We start from the raw sequence: 22,406 nt of genomic DNA, 5'->3' as shown, positions 1-22,406 counted from the left end.
TTCATTAAGGGTTTTGAGATGAGCTGATCCTGATCATCCTGATGGACCCTAAAAGGCACCGCAAGTCCCTAGCAAGAGCAAGTCTGAGGGAGAATGCAGAGACACAGCGGAGGTAGCAGGAAGGCAGAGCGTGAAGTGAGGCGGCCACCAGCCAAGGGGTGCCCGTGGAGGCTGCACCAGAGGCCGTGGTCAGTGACACTGGATGTGAGTTTCTGGCCTGCAGAAGTGGAGAGGGTAGATTTCTGATTCTTCAGCACCAGAATTGTAGCCCCTTGTTAGAGCAGCCTCAGGGGACAAATGTGCTTCTTTTGTCAGGTGACTTATGGCCCCTCACTGCCACATCACAGTCTGTTGGCCTCTCCTCTTTATGTAAGAAGATGGTGTTTCTTGGATGTTGAGTGGTTGAGGGCTCTAACCCCAGAGCAGGGTTCTTCAGCCTTGGCACTGGAGACATTTGGGCCAGATCAGTGTTGGTCTGGACAATTCTGTGCATCGCAGGTTTTTTTTTTTTTTTTTTTTTTTTTTTGACAGGCAGAGTTAGAAGGTGAGAGAGAGAGACAGAAAGGTCTTCCTTCCATTGGTTCACCCCCCCCAAATGGCCGCTACTGCTGGTGCGCTGCGCTGATCTGAAGCCAGGAGCCAGGTGCTTCCTCCTGGTCTCCCATGCAGGTACAGGGCCCAAGGACTTAGACCATCTCCCACTTCCTTCCCGGGCCACAGCAGAGAGCTGGACTGGAAGAGGAGCAATTGGGACAGAATCCGGCACCCCAACCAGGACTAGAACCCGGAGTGCCAGTGCCGGAGGTGGAGGATTAGCCTAGTGAGCTGCGGCACCGGCCACATCACAGGGTGTTTAGCACCATTCCTTCAGCCAGAAGCCAGTAGCACCTTCCCTGACTTCTCACACCAAAAAGTGTTTCCAGAAATTGCCAGATATCAACTGCAAGACAGAATTGCCACTTGCTGAGAAACCACCAACCGAGAGAGAGTGAGAGCGAGCGAGCGACAGAGAGAGAGAGATCTTCCATCTGCTGGTTTATTGCCCAAATGACTGCAATGGCTGGGGCTTGGCCAGGCTGATGCCAGGAGCTTGGAACTCCATCCAGGTCTTCCACGTGGGTAGCAGGGGGCCAGTTACTGGAAACATTTTCAACTACTTTCCCAGGCCATTTGCAGGGAGCTGGATTGCAAGTGGGGCATCCAGGACTCAAACCAACCCTTATATAGGATGCCAGCCTCACAGGTGGGAGCTTACCCCACTGTTCACAACGCCAGCCCCTGAACCTGTTTTATTATCTGTACACTACATCATAGGGTTGTTAGGATACTGAGATGATGTAAAATGTAGAAGAGTCTCAGAACAGTAACTGGCATCTGGTAAAGTGTTTAACAAATGAAAATTTATTAACCCATGCTGTGCCAAACTGGTTTGTCACACACTGTTTTCTGTAGTTGCCATTATACAATTAATGGATATTTAAAATCCTTTCTAAGTGGTAAGTTCTAATTTTTTTTTTTTTTTTTTTTTTTTAGAATTTATTTACTAATCTGAAAGTCATAGAGAGAGAGAGAGAGAGAGAGAGACCGAGATCAAGATCGTCCATCCACTGGTTCATTCCTCAGATGCTTGCAATGACTGGTGCTGGGTCACGCCGGAGCCAGGAGTTTCTTCCTGGTCTCCCATGTGGGCTCAAACACTTGAGCCATCTTGTGCTGCTTTTCCCAGGCCATTGTCAGGGAGCTGGATTGGAAGTAGAGCAGACAGCACACAAACCTGCTCCTGTATGGAATCCCAGTCTTGCAGGCCACATCTTTACTCACTGTGCCATGATGCCTGCCCAGTAACTTCTATTGTAAGGATCAACAGATGCTTTGAAATCTAGCATCCTTCCTCCACTGCCCCACCACCCACCTTGCAACTCCCCAGTGCTATGCCTAAGAGTTGAGGAATCATGGCCTCATATGCCATGCATGGATTACCAGTCAGTCATGCTAACTCAACAAACTCTTTATGTAATTCCCTGGGTAAGCTGCAATAACAAGAAAAAAACTCTGCTGTCACTGATATTTCTATTATTCTGTAATTACAGCTTTCTCCTCAGTGACGTAGCTGTTGATTCACTTACAGTTGTGTCAGTGTCTCCATTCAAGTGTGAAATATTTAGCAGTGTTTAGCAGTTTTGGTGAAAGGTTAGAAAGTGTTTTGAATAGTTACTGTCATCTACTTTTGCAAAGAAGAAGGATGTGTTCCAACTGTGGTCTGGGCCTTTGTGTCTCTGAACACTGGGGATAGACCTCTGATCTCTGTTCATAGTGAACTTGTACTGTAGCATGTGATAATAATACTGTGCACAATAAATCTGGTAATAAAGTGGTAGAGTGTGTAGATACAATGAGACTGTGGCAGAATGAGTGGACCATGGAAAGGCATAGGGAGTGCTGTAAGTAGACAGGAAGATTCTTTACTATTTTGATAGGAGTCAATGAAAGTGTTTTTGATAGGGGTTGAAATGAATGTTTTCTCATGCACTTCCGCTTATGACCAAGGTTTGGAATACCTGATGCTTTCAAAGGAGGTAAATCTTCTCTTCTTTCCCCCACAATACTCCCTGGGAATATGCTTCACAGTTCAACCATCTGCTTTAGTTCATCCCATCTGCTGTGGGGCTTCTTTATGGAAACTGTTCAGGGACCATTTTGGCAATGGAGGCTTGGGGAAGCAGTAGTATGCCTTGCAGGTGAGAGAACAGATTTTTATATCAGACCTTCTTTTTAAATCTAATTCTCCATTTATAAAGTAGCTGACTGGCTAAGTCTGTTAACCTCTTTGAGTCCTACTGTCTTCACTGCTTTTGTAAGGATTAAATGAAATAGTATATTGAAAGCACACAGATCTGTGTCAAGGCATAAAAAAAAACTTCAAAAAATGGCACTAACTGTAATTTTATGATTAGTGTAAAAGAATATTTCTGTGATATTATGTAAATATTTGTGGTAATTGCAATCTCTTTGCAAAGCATGATTATAATGATCAGTTTCAGATACATGCAAGTCCATAATATTGATCATGATATGTTGCCCATAGTAGATGCCCAATAAATGTTCATGTAATTGAATATGTTTTCTGAGTTAGCCGTAACATTATAATGTAATAGGTTAATGCAAATGTGGTTCAACCGTGTAATGTTACGGATTTTCAAGCTTACTTGCTGTATGATGATTGACTAAGGTCCAGAGGGATTCATTGTCACATGAGTAGGCCAAGGTACCTATTATGGTACCTTCTTCTTCTTTTTTTAGTTTGTATTTATTTGAAAGAGAGATACACAGAGAGGGTGCACACCTGCTGGCTCACTCCCCAAATGCCTGCCAAGGCCTGGACTGTGTCTGGCTGAAGTTCTTAGCTGGAACTCAGTGCAGGTCTCCCCTATGGGTGGGTGACAGGAACCTAACTGTCTGAGCCATCCTCACTGCCTCCCGGGGTCCGCATTAGCAGGAAGCTGAAACTGGGAGCTGAATTGGAAATCAAACCCAGGTGCTCCAAAACGGGATGTGGTCATCTTAAACACAATACCTGTCCCCTGCTGTCCCTCTGAGGCCGCTTTGGATTCCACTTTGCGATTCGGTGATGAGTTGCTGGGCTTCTTTGGAGCTGCCTTAACCCTTAACGATGAGGGGCTCCTTGGGCTTCAGTTTGTAAGTCTGAGTTGTCCTTTGTGCTGTTTTCATGATGGTGGTTGAGCCAGGACAGAAGAGGAGCGGGTATTGCCGTGGAAGTGTGAAAGAAGCATGGCTGGGATGCAGACAAGGATTCTGCTGTATTTTCAGTTCAGTATAACAGAACATGGTTGGTGGGAACCAGATGGGGGGTTTTAACAAACAGGATCATTAGCAGGGGAACATAAAAACGGGGACAGTGACTATGTTGGAAACAAACAAGGCAGGTTTTTCTGTTTCTTCTTCCTATTGAAAATAAAAGATGAAACAGACATTGGAAAAATAGGGGCCTGCATTGTGGCACAGCAGCTGTTAGGCTGTTGCATCCAGTATCAGAGTGTCAGTTGAGTCCCAGCTGCTCGGCCTCTAATCCAGCTCCCTGATAATATGCCTGGGAAAGCACCAGGAGATAGCCCATGTACTTGGGCCCCCACCACCCTTGAGGAAGACCCAGATGGAGTTCTTGGCTCTTGGCTTTGGCTTGGTCCATACCTTGCTGTTGCAGCCATTTGGGGAGTGAACCTGCAGGCAGAAGATTAATCTCTCTCTTTTTTTGTCTTTCTCTCTCTGTTGCTCTGCCTTTCAAATAAATAAATAAGTATATCTTAAAAAAAATAGAAAGGTGGTTGTTTTTGGCATAGTAGTTTGAACGCCAGTGTCCTGCCTTGGAATTAGTACCTGAGTTTAGTTCTCACCTCCGGCTCCTGACTCCAGCATCCTGCTAATGCAGACCTGGGGAGGCAGCAATGAGGGCTCAGGTAACTGGCTCCTGCCAACCCAACGAGACTTGGGTTGAATTCCTGGCTTCCAACTTCATCTCCAGCCTAGGACCATTGCAGGCTTTTGGGGAGTGAAACAGCAAATGGGATTGATTGCGCGCGTGCGCTCTCTCTCTCTCTTTCTCTCTCTGTTTCTCTGCTTCTGAAATAAATAATAAAAATTTTAAAACAACAAATAAAATAGAAATCAAGGAGACCATGCAGAGGAAGATGAAGATAGGGAAGAGGAAAGGGGCGATAAAGGTTGAATACAAATAGGGACAGGCATTGCGGCAGGGCGGGTTAAGAAGCCACTTGGGATGGCTGTGTTTCGTAGCCGAGTGCCTGGTTCTGAGTATCCCTCCACAGCCAATGCAGCTTACTGCTCCCCTGCACCCAGCATTGATCAGATGATGGCTCATATACTTGGTTCCCTGCCATCCCTGCAAGATCTGGGTGCAGTTCCCAGTTCCTGGCTTTGTCCTGGCCCAGCCTTGGCTGTTGTGGGAATTTGAGGAGTAAGTCAGTAGATAGAAGCTCTCTCCATCTCTGTCTCTTTTGGTCTCTTTCAAATAAAAATAAATAACCAGACAAAGTCAGTATGAATAAAGTTCATGTTCTGAACTTTATGGCTGATGTCTCATGAATCCTGACATCTAAAGAAGTCTTCCCCCAAGAAAATCTGCTGTAAACCTACTTTATCTGAAAGTTTTGAATTAACATGAAATCAACGTTTTTACTGTAAAAAAAATTAGGAAAGATATGTAATAAAAGAAGATAAGAATCTCTGATAACCCTACAACTCAAAATAATCCCTTTTAATAATTTTAGTATACATCTTTCAGTATTTTCTATTTGCAGTCATTTACAGATTTTCTTTTTTTAAGATTTATTTATTTATTTGAAAGGCAGAATTACAGAGAGGCAGAGGCAGAGAGAGAGAGGTAGGTAGGTAGGTAGGTAGGTTGGTCGGTTGGTCTTCTATCCGTTGGTTCACTCCCCAGATGGCTGCAGTGGCTGGAGCTCTGCTGATCTAAAGCCATGAGCTTCTTCTGGGTCTCCCACATGGGTGCAGGGGCCCAAGGACTTGGGCCATCTTCCACTGCTTTCCCAGGCCATAGCAGAGAGCTGGATTGGAAGTGGAGCAGCCAGGACTCAAGCTGGCGCCCATATGGAGTGCCAGTGCTGCAGACTGGAGCTTTAATGTTCTGTGCCACAGCGCCATCCCCTAAAGATTTTCTTAGCTACAAACTCATAGAGGCTAAACTTTTTTAGCAAGATCTTCTATTCACTGATTGACTCTCCAAATGCCTACAGAGCTGAGCCTGGGCCAGGCTAAATCCAGAAGTCCAGAACTCCATTTGGGTCTCCTGCATGGGTGGCAAAGAACCAATAAGTACTTGTGCCATCATCGGCTGCCTTCCCAAGTGCATTAGCAGGAAGCTGCATCCGAAGTGGAGTGGCAGAGTCTTGAACCAGCACCCTGAAATCGGATGCCACATCCCAGATGGTGATTTAATACACTGTGCCACAATGCCTAACCGTTTGAGTCTTATTTTCGGTCTCATAGTAGAGTTACATGGTTTTCTTTACGTTTGTTCTGTAGCCTTCTCTTTGAAAGTTTTCCTGTCTGTTTAGTACCCTTTCTTTCCTTTATAAATGTGAATTTTAACTCCATTGTATTTTCTGATTTTCTGGCTGGCGTACTTCTAGAAATTAGGGAAGTTACTGATTTTTTATTTTGGCTTTGATTATTTTTTTCAGATGACTCTCCTGAGTTTTTTCTTGGATGAACACATTGTTCCAGATAATGTTAATTTTATCTATAATTTCCATTATCTATTACCTGTTATGCTTTCGTTAATACCAATAAATTAGTATATTATCATACTGTACAAATACTTTAATGTAGATGTGAAAATAACAGAGGTCACAGGGAGCCTGCTGGTTTCTGACTTAAAAGGAGCTATGACTAGGGTTTCACCATCATACATGGTTAGTAATTCTTTTCCTGCAGTACTTTGACAATGTCTGTCTCTTCTCTTAATACAAGATTTTTTAAAAATAGTATGTTATCTATGTGTGACTTGCTTGAGGCACAGTAATTCAACTCTGTGACTGAAAGATGACATAACAATCTTATAAACAGATGAATACCTCTAAGAGATTTGAGCCTCTCCATCTTCCTTGCTAAACTTTGAAAAATCTGCAAGAAGTAATTTAAAATACATCATCCTCAAGTTAGAAAAAATGGGTATAAAAAGTTGTGTAATGTAAAGCCTTAATTTTTCATGCAGAATTATTAAGACTCTAGCTGTGCAATCTAATTGAATGGTTGAGGTTTACATTCATTCTTCAAAAAGGAAACTACTTGTGGTTTCATTGTGCCCTACTTTGGAGACTACTCTTCTGAAGAATCTGTTTTTAGTTTTCGTACTGATCCTGTTTAGGGGCTCAGCAGCATGATGAGAACACATTTGTGAGGATACCTTTGCTCAGTGACATCACACAATTCAGAAATCTATTAGGTTGTAAGATCAATGGAGGATACCAATTCCAAATAAATTCATGTTCTTTCATGGATATGGGCCACTTTTGTTTTGTAATGTTCTCCCACACAAAAATAGAAGTTGCCTTGTGGAAGTAATAGATTTTTCTCCCTTCTAATGTGAGAAATACTGCAGAGTGTGGGAAATGCACTTCCACCGCTAGAGGTGACTCCTGTTGGTGGTCACAGTTGTTTTTCCTGCAGCTAAGTAGTTGCTGTCACACGATGTGTACAGGTTTGTATCTCAATGTTGTACTCACGTGTGTGTTTCACAGATGTGGAGCAGGCTATGGGGTTCTGGAGTACGTTGGAGGTGGCCTGGGCCCTGGGAGTGAATCCCAGGGTGACCTCAGCATGGTCCGTGCGCTGTGCTCAATCAATCACTGGCCCAGGTGTCGTCAGAGAGTCTCGGAGGTAAAGCTGAGATCACCCTGCCTGACCTCTGGGAGAGTGAAGGTCACCAGAGCGGAATACTGCTTGTCTGTGAGCAGCGTGGTGGCCTCTGGGCGCTGGCCATCTCTGACATCTTTGATCAGTCAGCTCACACTGATTACCGTATATTAGCAGTGTGCAGTCATTCCTCTTGTGCACAAAGAATAGCATGAACGAGGCTGGGTTCTTCATCTTATTCATAAGATCAAACTCCAGGGAGTTTTTTGTCTTTCTTAAGGGCCTTTGTCCATGTGATATTTTATATCACTATTTTCACAGACTCCTGTTTACCACATCAGTGTGTCTCCCTCCAGGGTGTAATATTCATGATAGAAATGTGTAGCTGATCTAATTCTAGTTACCAGTGTCAGAAAGAGGGAGCGCTTGAATTAGATATTTCATGCAAAAAGTTTGTAAATTGCTGTATTCTCATTTTGTCAGCTTGCCATGTTGGTGGGAAAAAGCAGGTATATAAAAATGTGTTGTAGCTGTGGTGAAGTCTGCGTTCACTCTTAGTTTACCTTTTTTCCTTCCAAGGCTATTTGTAAATTTATAACCAACAACCAGGGGCCGGTGCTGTGGCGCAGTGGGTTAAAGCCCTGGCGTGAAGTGCCAGCATCCCATATGGGTGCCACTTCTATTCCCGGCTGCTCCTCTTCCCGTCCAGCTCTCTGCTATGGCCTGGGATAGCAGTGGAGGATGGCCCCAGTTCTTGGGCCTCTGCACCCACACAGGAGACCCAGAAGAAGCTCCTGGCTCTTGGCTTTGGATCGGTGCAGCTCCGGCTGTTGTAGCCATCTGGGGAGTGGACCAGCGGATGGAAGACCTCTCTCTCTGTCTCTCTCTGTAACTCTGTCTTTCAAATAAATAAATCTTTAAAAAAAATTTATAACCAACCAACAAGGAAGTAACTTTTAACATCTGATTGTCCTAATCATGCTTATATTTCAATGGATTGAAATTATAAAATAATTTTTTCTTTGATTTTGCATAGTTTGAAGATGATGTGATAATGTGCACATATATCCTTCTGCCCCTCATATCCTCTGTGATTTCTTATTTGTACCACTGAGACCTTTTATTTTTGCCCATGTTTTAATTTATGTGTATGTCTCAGCCTATCCTTTTAGAACAGCACTTTTTAATTGAAGTATAGTGAGAGCCACATAGGTAATTTTAAATATTATAGTATCCATATTCAAAAAGTAAAAAGAAACAGGTACAACTGATTTTAATGATTGATAATTTTAACATTTAGTCAGTATTAGGAATTAGTGATATATTTTGTGTTGTTAATTAAAAATAAAATACCCAGTATGTATTTACACTTATTGCTCATATCAATTTAAATGTGAAATTTAGAATACCCAGTATGTATTTTACACTTACTTCAAATATCAATTTAAACAATAGGTTTTCACCGGAAATACTTGATCTGTATTTAGATTTCTTAAACTTCACAGTTGCCCAAAATAGAATGATAAAGGAGATATATAAGAATGAAAAATAGAAAACAAATAATAAGATAGTTGCCCTAAATCCAGACGTCAAAAATTGTACTAGGTGTGAATATTCTAAACACACCTACTAAAACAGTCAGGTGTTTCCAGTGGAAACTTAGCATCTGAAATGAGATGTATGAGATGAGTAGGTGTAAAGTTCTTACCAAATTTTGAGGATTACTAGAAGCAATGAGATCTTGCATTAGTTTTTATACTGATTATACAGTGAAATGATGTTTCTGATAAAGAGTTAAGTAAGACATATTATTAAAATTTCACCTGTTTCTTTGAACTTTTAAAAAATATGACTACTAAAAAATGTACAACCACTTGAGTGGCTTGTATTAAAGTTTCTGCTAGACAGCAATGTTCTAAAGCAAGGCCTTTGGAAAAAATGAAAAAAAAAAATACTTCAGGCAGCAAACAGGGTTTGCCAGAGCTGCATTTTTAAAATTGTTAATTATCTTAGGACATCTGGAGATCTTTTAAGAGTTTGAATCTTTGAACAGGTTAAACTTAGAAATATAATATAAAAAATTTTTGGTGTACAAAATACCAATGACTAATGACTACCTATGGTCTTAGCTCCACGGCACAATTCACATAACTGTCATGAACACAGCTGTCTTTGGAGTGGGTCATCTGGCCGTTGTGCTTCACAAGTCAGTAAAACTACTTCTAGGTGTTTTTTGACAGTCAAAGTGGATAGTGAGAGAGAGAGAGACAGAGAGAAAGGTCTTCCTATTTTGCCGTTGGTTCACCCTCCAATGGCCGCCACGGCTGGCGTGCTGCGGCCGGCGCACCGCGCTGATCCGAAGGCAGGAGCCAGGTGCTTCTCCTGGTCTCCCATGGGGTGCAGGGCCCAAGCACTTGGGCCATCCTCCACTGCACTCCCTGGCCATAACAGAGAGCTGGCCTGGAAGAGGGGCAACCGGGAAAGAATCCGGCGCCCCAACCGAGACTAGAACCCGGTGTGCCGGCACCGCTAGGTGGAGGATTAGCCTATTGAGCCACGGCGCCGGCCACTACTTCTAGTTAATGAGAACTACACATGTTGTTGCCAACCTTTTTGTCTGAAACAGTCGGGTTTTTTAAAAAATATTTATTTATTTATTTGAAAGAGTTACACAGAGAGAGGGGAGGGAGGGAGGGAGAGAGAAAGAGAGAGAGAGAGAGAGGTCTTCCATCTGATGGTTCACTCCCCAATTGGCCACAGTAGCCAGAGCTGCACTGATCCGAAGCCAGGAGCCAGGAAGCTACTCTGGGTCTCCCACGTGGGTGCAGGGGCCCAAGGACTTGGGCCATCTTCTACTGCTTTCCCAGGCCACAGCAGAGAGCTGGATTGGAAGTGGAGCAGCCGGATCTTGAACCGGTGTCCATATGGGATGCCGGCACTGCAGGCCAGGGCATTAACCCACTGTACCACACTGCCGGCCCCTGGAACAGTGGTTTTAACCATACGTTCTAGCCTGGGGCAAATGAACAGAAGTCCATTTCAATGCCAAAAACAGGAATAGGACTAAGCCAATGCATTAAGATTGGAATAGACAGTAAGACAGGAGCTATCTATACCCTGCATACAGTAGGTTTCTTCTGAGCTACTGAGGCTGGAACTCATTGGAAAGGAGAATTGATACCCACATCTCTCTGAATAAGTTGCTTTTACCTGGTGGTTGGGACTTAAAGACAATTGTGAGTCTTGGGATATACCACAAAGGTCACTTCACTTTGCTGGGATCTTTCTTTGAGATGTAGCTTAACATTTAACTAGTAGAGACCTCATATACTTACTTCTCTGTCCTTACCTTCAGAATGTCCAAAAAGTTCTAAGAATCTGAAAAACTATGACAATTTTACTTAAAGCTTCACCCTCATTCGTGTAGTAGCATCCTGCTTAGCTCATAAATAGGCTTAAACACAACAAACTTATGCCAGAGTCTCGTTTTGGCCAAATCTTGATGACAGGAGATAAAAAAGCATTTTGGCCTCATCTAAAGTGTTCTAGAGAGTTCTGTCCTTCAGTGTTCCTCTTGATGCTTTCAACCTCCTGGAAACACGAATGTGGCTGCTTTAGTTGAGCGCACAGCATCTAATCCTAGTTACTAGAAGCATGAGGAATTGGGGAATTGGATGAGAATTGTCACAGGAGTGGGGAGGGAGAGACTGAGAGATTCTAGAATTGACTCTGTGATTAATTAGCTGTGAGACCTGGAGGATGGTACTGCCCAAGCCTTCCAGTCTGTGTGTATTAGTTAAGTGTAGGGAGTGGCCCAGGTGTTCTTTTCTGAGGTCTCTCTGGCTGTCAAATAATGTCAAGATTATATGCACAAAACCTCAAAATTCCACACCAGCTTGCTGTGTTTCAGATCATTTCTGTGCAAGTCAACGCTGTGAGGCGTCATGGTTGAGAAGAGCCCTAGCAGACAGTGTGGTCATCCGCAGGAGCTCTTGCTCTCCTTGGGGGGAATAAAGACAGGAGAACTGGGAAACAGTAGGTTTCTTCTCCAGGTGAAATTGCCCATGTTTGTTTCCTGCTGGTGCTGAAACACATTTCCACAGATGTCGTGATTACAGATCATACAAGTTTATTATCTTACATTTTTGGAGGTCGAAAGTCCCAAACTGGCTTGACAGGGCTGAAGTGAAGGTGGCTGTAGGATCACCTTCCTTCTGGAGGCTCTGGGAGAAAACCCGTCTTTGTGCCTCTTGCAGATTCCAGAGCTCAACTGCGTTCCTTGCCTTGCAGAAGCCCAGTAGTAGGCGGTTGAGTGTTGCTCACACTGTTACTTGGACACTGATACCTCTGCCTGCTTCTTCCATGTCGAGGACCTGAGTTCAGGATAATCTTAAAACTCAGTTGGTGACCAACCTTAATTGCACACACAATACTGGCTCTCCTTTGCCATGTAATATAACATAGTTACCTGCCCAAGGGTGAGCATGAGATCATCTTTGGTGACCATGGTTCTGTCACATTGCTGTGTCTCTGAGTTTTCAATGTTTTAAGCAATATTTTTTTTAAGATTTTATTTATTTGAGAGGTAGGTGTTACAGACAGTGAGAAGGAGAGACAGAAAGGTCTTCCGTCTGCTTGTTCATTCTCAAGATGGTCCCAACGGCCAGTGCTGCGCCAGTCTGAAGCCAGGAGCTAGGTTCTTCTTCCTGGTCTCCCATGTGGGTGTAGGGGCCCAAGGACTTGGGCCATCCTCCACTGCCTTCCCGGGCCACAGCAGAGAGCTGGATTGGAAGAGGGGCAGCTGGGACTGGAACCGGTGCCCATATGGGATGCTGGTGCCGCAGGCGGAGGATTAACCTGTGCCATGGTGCTGGCCCCAAGTAGTACTTTCAGAGCTAATAGATTTTGTCCTTTTATTCCTTTTACCGCTCCAAGTTAACTAATAGATGGCAGGAATCTGATGAGGAAGTGGGGGCTAAATATGTCCTAGGATTTCTCTTTAGTAAAGCTTGCCTCAATGTCTATTTCTTGATGCTGATTACATGTTGACGGTTCATTAGCTTGGACCATGTTCCTATTCATGGAAAAACAGGAACTGCGTCCTTTTGGAGGACATCGTGTTAAGTGAAGTAAGCCAGACACAGAAAGACAAATACTGCATGTTTTCCCTAATATGTGGGAGCTAAATTTAAAAAATAAAAATTTTATAAAAGAATATGCAAATGTATTGCCTAAGCCTCACTCTTTTTTTCCCTTGTAATCAGAGATATAATAAATGTTTGCCAAAGTTCAGTGCACAATTTTCTTCTGTCTGTTGAGCAGGTGGTTGGATGTTGTAGAATGTTGTTTTTCTGAGTGTGGAGTCATAATGTCCTTGTGAACATGATCATTAAAACAGAAAAATTGGACTAGATTAATTTGCATTTTGGTCCACTCTTGGTTGATTTTTACATCTTATTCTCACTATAATTATTTGCTTCTCTGGTGGAAATGTAATATCCATTTGCAGATTGATGATGACATTATCAAAGTCTTAGAGGGAAAATTTCAAAATTCACTGAGAACATTTAAAGAAAATGTATATAAGAAACTGATGTAGAAGAGGCAATGCAGAGATAGTTTCTGAGAGTGCTTACACTGGGCAACAAAGCTAGCACTTACCTTGAGGTTGATGGTGGTATTTAGGTTGTCCAATATTAAGTGTTGGTTTGGAGGGTAACAAATTGGTTTGGGAGGGTTTAGTGATTAAGCTCACATTTATGGTGATCTTTCTTTCAGCTGTTCAGACATTTAGAAGCATTTAGGAATACCTGCTCTGTGCCATGTCCCTGGGAAGGCGTGGGGAAACTGTCCTTAGAGCAACCATACGGTGCAACCTCACCAGTTGCCATTTAACGTCACTCTCTATGGTGCTATATGAATGGCACCATCTGGAGTTGTGTATTAAAGACTCTGAGACCTTATGCAGTGCGCATGGCATTACTTAAGAGAGGCTGTAGCCCAGTGGGGAACAGATTTATAGACTTTTCCAGTTCTCATGTTGCGTATGAGTGATGACACACATGGAAGTAGCACACACCTCGGAACATCTAACTTTTCTTAGGAGAGACTGAGGTTTCTGGGTAGGTTCATCTGAAGATGTTCTCCCTCATCTGAGTTTTGAAGAACTGGTAGGAAAGACTCTGACAAGAAAAAGTTGGATGGTGTTCTGGACCAAGCCAGTAGTCTAGGCAAATGAGCAGAAGTGTGTGCAAAAGCATACTGCATTTGCCAAGAGTTATAAAGACAGTCATCCCTCAGTGTACACAGGAGGCGGGTTCCAGGAAACCCTGAGGATAGATCCATATATACTCAAGGTCATTCAGTAAAACGGTATTGTATTTGTATTTAACCTATGCACATCCTCCTATTGGTTTAAATAATCTCTAGGTTGCTTATGATGCCCTAATAGACCGTAAATGCTATGTAAATGGTTGTTGCAATATATTGTTAGGAAATAATGGCCAAAAATAAGTCTGTATATGTTCAGTACAGATGCAGTTGTGTGTGTATAGTATATGTATTTGTTATAAGTAACAAATATACATACCTGTATTTTGAACCCATGGCTGATTAAATCCACAGGTTGAAGAACCTACAGAAATGGCAGGCTGACTGTATTTCAGTGTGGCTGAAGTGTGAAAGTCTTCAGGGAGGTGATGAGGGACAGGCTTTAACCCTTGTGTTCCCCATTAGTAGAACAATGAAAACAACACGATGTTCTCCATTGGTTTTGTCAGTTTTAAATGAAGTATCAAGTGCACAATGCTGAGGACAGGTCTTGACCCAATTTAAAGAGCACTTAAGAAACGTTAGCTTTGATGTTGCTGATGGTAATGACCACAATTGTGATAGTAGTTGAGATTGAAAAAGAAGGCAGAGTCTAGACTGTGTAGCTGGTGCTAAGGAGCTTTGATGTAGTATTGTTACCTGGGGGAATTTTTCAAGGTTTTAAAAAATGCAGTTTGTAGCTTTGTAGGTCTATAAGCATGGTGTCCTCATCTTGCAAGGTTGACTAGACTCTGGTGAGCTGATCTAGGTGACTCAAAAATCATCAGACAGACTAATGAAGAAAAATGCCATTTTGTCATTTAAACCCAAAATGGAAACCACTCAGCCTGGTGCAGTCATGATGGCAATGAGGAGCTGTTTTCTTCCTGTGGCTTGCTTAACCTCCCTGAGCTCCTGGGTTAACATCAAATGGTTTCCTAAACGAGGATAAGGAGAGTTGCTGTGGATACCGATTAATGCTTTCCAGGGCTGGTTTCAGCAAACATTGTCAACCCGGTGGTACCACTTTGCACACTTGCTTTGAGTCTGCAGACATGAGATTTCTCCCAGCACCTGCCTCAGGGCACCCCATCCTACCTGGAAATGCGAGAGATGCTCTCACTCTGATTTTTGTCTCTATTATTTTGCAGGTAACTCTTTTTCAGATAGCTCCCACACCTTGTTTTTTTTTTTTTTTTTTAATCACCTTTTTCTTAGCACCTTTGTATAGGGGATGACTTGACTTTTCAATTTATCTTGATTTGGTTCTTATTCTGGTTGGCCGCTCTTTGGTGATATTTTGGAGGATTATTTAATCTCAACAATAAATGATCTCCATTGGGTTCATTTATTCATTTCATGAGGAGTTAATCAGTGTCTTACTTCTGGGAAAAGTCAAGTAAGCCCATCCACTGAGGGTCAATTAGCAGTACTAATTATATAGAATGGCCTTTCCATCTCCAAATGTCATCTTATTTTCCTAATCTGTTCTTTTAATCATCTTTTGCACTAGATTTTGAAATACATTATTTTTGGAGACCTGTAGTTCAGGAAATGAGTGGAGAAGATAAGATTAATCTCATGGGGGCAGGTGTTTGGAACAGTGTTGAGATGCCTGTATCCCCCATGCTAATGCCTGGGTTTGAATCTCAGCTCTGCTTCCAGTCCCAGCTTCCTGCTCATGTACATACTGGGATGCAGCAGATGGTGGCTCAAGTACTTGGGTCCTTACCACCCATGTGGGAGACCTTAGTTAGGTTCAGGGCTCCTGGCTTAAGTCTGGTCCAGCCCCAGCTATTGCAGGCATTTGGAGACTGAACCAGAAAATCAAAGGTGGTTACATCTCTGTCTCTTTCTCTCTCACTTATGCCTTTAAAATAAAATGAAAATAAATAATAAATAAAAAAAAATTTAGGTCAGACTCAATTATTTAATATGAAGAGAAGGAAGAAAAGATTTGTGTCACATAGTTGCTATATTTGAATAATAAAAAATACTTTTATCAAGGTACTAACATAAGCCTTTAGAATTTGAGTATCTTTCTGATGAATGCTTTAAGAATATAAACATTTATTTTACTGAATGCTTATGCTACCATTTAATGCTATAATATGACTTTATACATTTTGCCAAGCATTACAAAGTTGGATAAAATAGGCAACAATTTATCAAAACAAAAAAAAATGCTAAAAAATTTATTCTGGTTAGAATTGATGAAAATAAATGTTTTCTTGCTTTATCATTATTCTGTGATCTCCGTCACATCTCTTAACTGTAAACTTTAGTATAGCCCAAAAAGTTGATTTCCTGTTTGAAGTTGATAATTATGTTTAGTTACTTGAATTATGGCTGCTAGAAACACTGAAGTATTTTATACATGTACATTTTAAAATAAAACTGATGTTTATAAATGGAGTGTGTTTTGGAGTATGTATTCTTTTTCTGGCGGGAAGAATTTGTATTCTGAATATTGTTTTTAAAGCATTTCAACAAAAATGCTTTGATGGAATGTTACAATCACTGCTCATTATCTTGGATTCACTTGCAGGTCATTTGTTCTTAACCATTAAAAAAAAAAGTGTTCACCATGTTTTTATTCCAAAGGAAATCAGTCACAATTGTTCATAATGGGTGCTTATTTAAAAATGAAAGCTCTGAGAAAAACTGTAACCCCAATCTTTAATACTTCGAACCTTGCAGATATTCGTGTTGAGAGGAACAGAGCTTTCCTGTAGTGTCATTTTAATGGTGTGTTCCCTGGAGCAGCTAGAGATGAGACTGCATGATATTTATTAAAGCGCCTATTACACTGGAACTTCTGGAGTGGACCTGTGCTCTACTGAATTCTGTGCTCTGAAAAAAAAATTGATAATTTTGCCTGGTACAACCTTTTTTTTTTATTTAATGTAGAGAAAATGGTTGTTCTCACTTGTCTGAGTTGGAATAAACTTAAAGCAAAATACCAAGCAGGAACGCCAGAGCTATTTTTAGAAGTACAAGACATGTTTTTCTTTCTCTTTTTAAAAATTCTCCAGTGAAATACGACCTCAGATTTTAAGAAATACATTTTGGCTATTTGATGTATAACTAGATACTAATAGATAGTATAAAACAACTTGCTAACTTATTGGGAAAGGCCACAAGGCACATAAAAATACCGGTTAATTTTGTTAATTAAAAAAATTAAAATAAAAACTCAGAGTGCTTTTATTATCGGAGTCTAAGAAGAATGCCAAGGTTGATGTGAATGTGTAGAATAATCAGTCTTGGATCTGTTGAGAAATGTTAATTGATGCAGACTTTCTCATGGATGATGTGTTCATAAAAAGCCTTGAAGTCTTTGTCCTCTGATCTAGCAGTAACACGTCTGGGAATTTAGCCTAAGAAACTGATTGGACAAGGGTGCGAAAAATAAAGAAACACTATTTATTATGGCATTATTTATAATAACAAATATTGGAAACACCTTAAATTTCCATTAGCAGACAATCAAATTACAATTCTTTTATCTATTGACTATCTTGGAGCCATGTACAATTAGGCTGTGCAGGAAGGTGGGTAAGTGACAGACCAGTATGTGTGAGTAGAGTGTGGTCTCATTTGTGGTTAAAAGAAGCAGCCCAGCACTCCCAGCAGTGGTAACTCGAGTGGCTGAGTCAGGATGGGTCCACGTCGGAGTGGTGATGGTGGCCCTGGAGGAGGCAAGAAGGGGACAACAAGGACAAGAAAAAGAAATGTAGACCTCCTGTACCAACCAGAATGGGGACTAAGAAGAAGACAAAGGAACCAGATACTGCCACAAGCTGCCACTGGTAACACCTCACACTCAGTGCTGAAAAATTATGGCAGTTAGAATTAAAGACTGTGTCGTCTTGCAGGAAGAGATTGTCAGAAATCAGGAACGAATAAAACCATAGAGGAAAAGCAGGAGGAAAGGGCAAAGGTGGGTGGCCTGAGAGGGACCCCGGTGTCAGTAGGAACCATGGAGGAGATCATCGATTATGACCACGCCAAAATGTTGACCTCCATGGGGTCAGAACACTGTGTCAGCCTCCTTGCATGTATGGACAAGGGTCTGCTGGCACCAGGCTGCTCGGCCCTGCTCATCCACAAAGTGCATGCTACGATAGAGGTGTTGATGGATGACATGGATCCCCTGGTCACAGTGACGGAGGTGGAAAAGGCCCCTCAAGAGACCCATGCCGATACTGGGGACCAGGGTTGGACAACCAAATCCAAGAAATTAAGGAATCTGTGGAGCTTCCTCTCACCCACCCAGAGTCTTATGAAATGATGGGGCTAAATCTCCCCAAGGGGTCATGCTCTACATTCAGACTGGCACAGGTAAAAACCTGGTTGGCCAAGGCAGTGGCAGACCAAGCCTCGGCCACTTTCTTGAGAATGGTTGGCTTTGACCTTATTCAGAAATACCTATGCGATGGGCCCAAGCTTGTACGGGAATTGTTTTGCATTGCCAGAGAACATGCACCATCCATTGTGTTTATTGAGGAAATTTATGCTAATGGGACAAAAAGATATGACTCAAATTCTGACAGTAAAAGAGAGATTCAGCAAACAATGCTGGAACTGTGGAAGTAGCTGGATGGATTTGATGCAACAGGAGATGTAAAGTTGTTATGACTACCAACTGAATAGAAACTGGATCCAGCACTTACGACACCTGCATTGACAGGAAGATAGAGTTTCCTCTCCCTGATGGCAAGACTAAGAAGTGCATCTTTCAGATTGACACGAGCCAGGTGATACTGGCCCATGGTACAACATGATCATGGCTAAACATGACTTCCTTGGTGCTGACATCAAGGCAACATGTGGTCTGATGGCCTTGAGAGAAGGCACAATGAAATAATAAAGACTTCAAAACCGTCTAAACAGGGGTCAGCACTGTGATGTAGCAGGTAAAGCCTCTGCCTGCAGCACTGGCATCCCATATTGGTGCTGGTTCGAGTCTTGGCTGCTCCACTTCCTATTTAGATCTGTGCTACGCCTGGGAAAGCAGTAGAAGCAGTAGAAGCAGTAGAAGATGCCCAAGTCCTTGGGCCCCTGCACCTGTGTGGGAGACCCGGAAGAAGCTCCTGCTTCCTGGCTTCAGATCAGCCCACCTCTGGCCCTTGTGGCCATGTGAGGAATGACCAGTGGATGGAAGATCTCACTCTTTCAAATAAATAAATCTTTTTCAAAAATCTAAAGAGAAGCTGGTGCCGCAGCTCACTTGGCTAATCCTCCGCCTGCGGCGCCGGCACCCCAGGTTCTAGTCCCGGTTGGGGTGCCAGATTCTGCCCCGGTTGCTCCTCTTCCAGTCCAGCTCTCTGCTGTGGCCCGGGAGGGCAGTGGAGGATGGCCCAGGTCCTTGGGCCCTGCACCTGCCTGGGAGTTCGGGAGGAAGCACCTGGCTCCTGGCTTCGGATCGGCGCAGCGTGCCAGCTGTAGTGGCCATTTGGGGAGTGAACCAATGGAGGGAAGACCTTTCTCTCTCTCTCTCTCTCTCACTGTCTAACTCTGCCTATCAAAATAAATAGATAAATAAATAAATAATAAATAAAAATCTAGAGAGAATATTAGCAAAATCCTGTGTATCTTTTTGAGTGGGAGGTGTCTTTTGGTCACTGCTCACTCTTTCCCGAAAATGTGTGCTCTTTCCCATATAAAAACGCACACACACACACACACACACACACACTCCCAGCATTTATTAAAACTTGTGGACATCTATAGCAAAATGTTAACAGAGGCTGACCCTGGGTAATGGATTACATAAAATCTTTGTTTTTGCTACTTTTTCATGTAAGAAGCATGCTTATTTCTTATAAGAAAAAAATTATTTTAAGTCTAAGTGTATCTGTCATTGGCTTAGCACTTCCACTTTCAATAATTTGTACTATAATTATAATAAGCACTCCAAAATATTACATCATGTTCACTGCATTATTGTTAAAAATAGTTCCTAAAAATTCACATGTCTACCCATCTTGTATTGTCAGGAATATATTTGAGAAGGTTATGGGATGGCCATGTTTCACAACTCTTTTGAGATTGAAGGTGTAACTCTGGGTTTATAGACATGGAAAAGATGTTCACGCATGCAATCTGGAAAGAGCAAGTTAATCAGCCTGTGTGTATATAGATAGGTAGATGTATAGACAGGTAAAAAGCTGGAATGTTTTACATGACAATATAAAAAGTAATTACTTCTGAGTGATGGGGTTATGGGTAATTTTCTAAATGTCTATATTTTTAAATTTTTGTATAATTAACAAATATCTTTTATTAAATGACAAAATAAAAAAAATGACATCAGATATCAGAGGAGAGAAAATACTGAAATTTGCCAGGTGCTTTGTGAAACACTTTGGAGATAGATTAAGTGGATAGTATTTCTAAGAAAATTGACTTAATTAGAGTGGCTCCCAGGAGAGGGATCCTAAGTCGGTAACCATGGAAGAAATGAAAAGAGTACCAAAAGGTTCTCTTTAAAACTGAAGTGCAAGTCCCAGGTGCCTCAGTAAATTGTTGCAGCGTACAGGGATGCTGCTCTTATTAAGTAGGGTGATCATGTAATTTATTGAAGGGAATTTTAATAGAGACAACTGATAGAAGCCACAATTGTCCTGTGTAAACCTGGTGAATGATCCCATTACTGCTTTGTGTAAGCACAGAGCAAAGGCAGGCTTTCAAAACTTGTTGAAAATGCCAAATGGTCTTTTTTTATATATACATATGAGATAGGGGCTGGGCCAGGCTGAAGCCAGGAGACAGGAGCTTCATGCAGGTCTCCCACATGGGTGCAGGGGCCCAAGTACTTGGGCCACCTTCTGCTGCATTCCCAGGCTCATTAGCAGGGAGCTGAATCAGAAGTGGAACATGTAAATATGTCAATGAAATTTACTGTAAATATAATAAAATCTGTTTATATTATCAGAACAAGTCTGACATACTTTCTTGAGTAAAAAGAAAGATTTAAAACTCTTTTAAAATAAAAATAAGTAGAATTTATATGACTTCTGGTGCTTTAAATATACAGGAAGGTTTTGAACAAATTAAGACAGAACTTGCTTCACTAAATGTACCACTTGTTCATTACCAGAATACTTCTCTGGTTCCCTCATGTTAATTAATTAATTAATGTATTTATAACTTATTTAAGATACAGAGAACTCCTATACTTTGGTTTACTGTCTACATTGCCTCAACAACTGGGGCTGGGCCAGGTGGAAGCCAGGAGCTAGGAACAAAAGTCAAGGGTCGGGGCCGGCGCTGTGGTGCAGCGTGTTAAAGCCCTGGCTTGAAGTGCTGGCATCCTATATGGGCACCAATTTGAGTCCCGGCTGCTCCATTTCTGATCCAGCTCTCTGCTATGGTCTGGGAAAGCAGTAGAAGATGGCCCAAGTCCTTGAGTCCCTGCACCCACGTGGGAGACCTGGAAGAGGCTCCTGGCTCCTGGCTCCGGATCGGCACAGTTCCGGCCATTGCAGCCATCTGGGTAGTGAACCAGCAGATGGAAGACCTCTCTCTCTGTCTCTACCTCTCTCTGTAACTCTTTCTTTCAATTAAATAAAATAAATCTTTAAGTCAAGGGTGGCACGCAGGTGGTAGGGTTCTAGTTACTTGCCATCACTCTGCTTCCCAGGGTGTGCCTTAGCTGGAACTCCTATGTGGAATGCAAGTGTCTTAACCACTAGGTTAAACATGCACTCCTCTCATGCTACTCTCTTAATTGAAAATTTATTTTAGAATTAATGTAGAAGATAAAGGGCCACCTTTGTGGGGAGCTCATTGTCTACATCTTCTGTGCCTTCTTAAGTCCACAGCTTGTGAAGAATGCATTACATCATTAAGATTAATTGAGCCTTTAGATTAAGTTTTTCAAAAGCAAATTAAATAGGAAAAAATGGGACAAGTTTTTTGTGGTCACGCTGTGGTTTCCTTCTGCTACCTTATAGCTTTTGTCTGATGGTCAGATCTGCTTAGCTGTTGCAGAAGCGACAGCATTTGTTGCATTTTCTCTTCATTTGTGCTGAAGGAAGGTGAAAGCTTTTATGTTGTCAGTGATGGAGCAGATTAAACGTAAGCAGCAGTCTCAAAGTGTCAATAGCTATTATTTGTGAATAAAAAAGAGCAGTGTAGTTTACTGATTTGGCTCATCTGAAGCCAAAGTTTATTTTATAGACTTTAAATAAATAGTTATCATCTGTTATTGTTCCCTCAATCCCATATCCCTTGATTGACTTTAAGGCCTTTTATCTAAATTATCTTTTCTTCTGTATCATCAGCTTTTCTCTTCCCACTTTGACTTCTCAGGGAAGGAAAAGCTTGAGTAGATCCTGCCCTCAGGAGCCCTGTGACTGACTGGTCACAATGACGTCACGTGGCTTGCTCTCCACTTGTTCTGCAGGAGCATGTTTGACAGGGTACCTGGCACCTAGTCAGAATTAGGATTTTGTTTTCTGAATTAGAATTAGGCTTTGTTTTTTTTTCCTTTCTTTTTTTATTTTTATTTTTTTGACAGGCAGAGTGGACAGTGAGAGAGAGAGAGACAGAGAAAAAGGTCTTCCTTTTCTGTTGGTTCACCCCTCAAATGGCCGCTGTGGCCGGCACACTGCAGTGATCTGAAGCCAGGAGCCAGGTGCTTCTCCTGGTCTCCCATGCGGGTGCAGGGCTCAAGG

At 42.1% G+C, this 22,406-nt stretch overlaps 1 protein-coding gene and 1 pseudogene across 6 annotated transcripts in view; both read left to right on the top strand.

Annotated features, from left to right (window-relative positions):
- PIP5K1B (phosphatidylinositol-4-phosphate 5-kinase type 1 beta) overlaps positions 1-22,406 on the top strand; it is a 324,599-nt gene that overhangs the window by 49,287 nt on the left and 252,906 nt on the right. The gene's annotated exons all lie outside the window — the stretch shown is intronic.
- On the top strand, positions 14,986-18,592 carry LOC149128724 (26S proteasome regulatory subunit 4 pseudogene; annotated as a pseudogene). The gene has a single exon (XR_016215078.1). The product of XR_016215078.1 is annotated as a 26S proteasome regulatory subunit 4 pseudogene (transcript).

The sequence above is a fragment of the Oryctolagus cuniculus genome, chromosome 1 (assembly GCF_051225735.1).
Source record: "Oryctolagus cuniculus isolate XC-2025 breed Fujian yellow rabbit chromosome 1, ASM5122573v1, whole genome shotgun sequence".
NCBI lineage: Eukaryota > Metazoa > Chordata > Mammalia > Lagomorpha > Leporidae > Oryctolagus > Oryctolagus cuniculus.
Note: the sequence above shows the minus strand (reverse complement) of the source record. Positions and strands in the feature narration are given on the sequence as shown.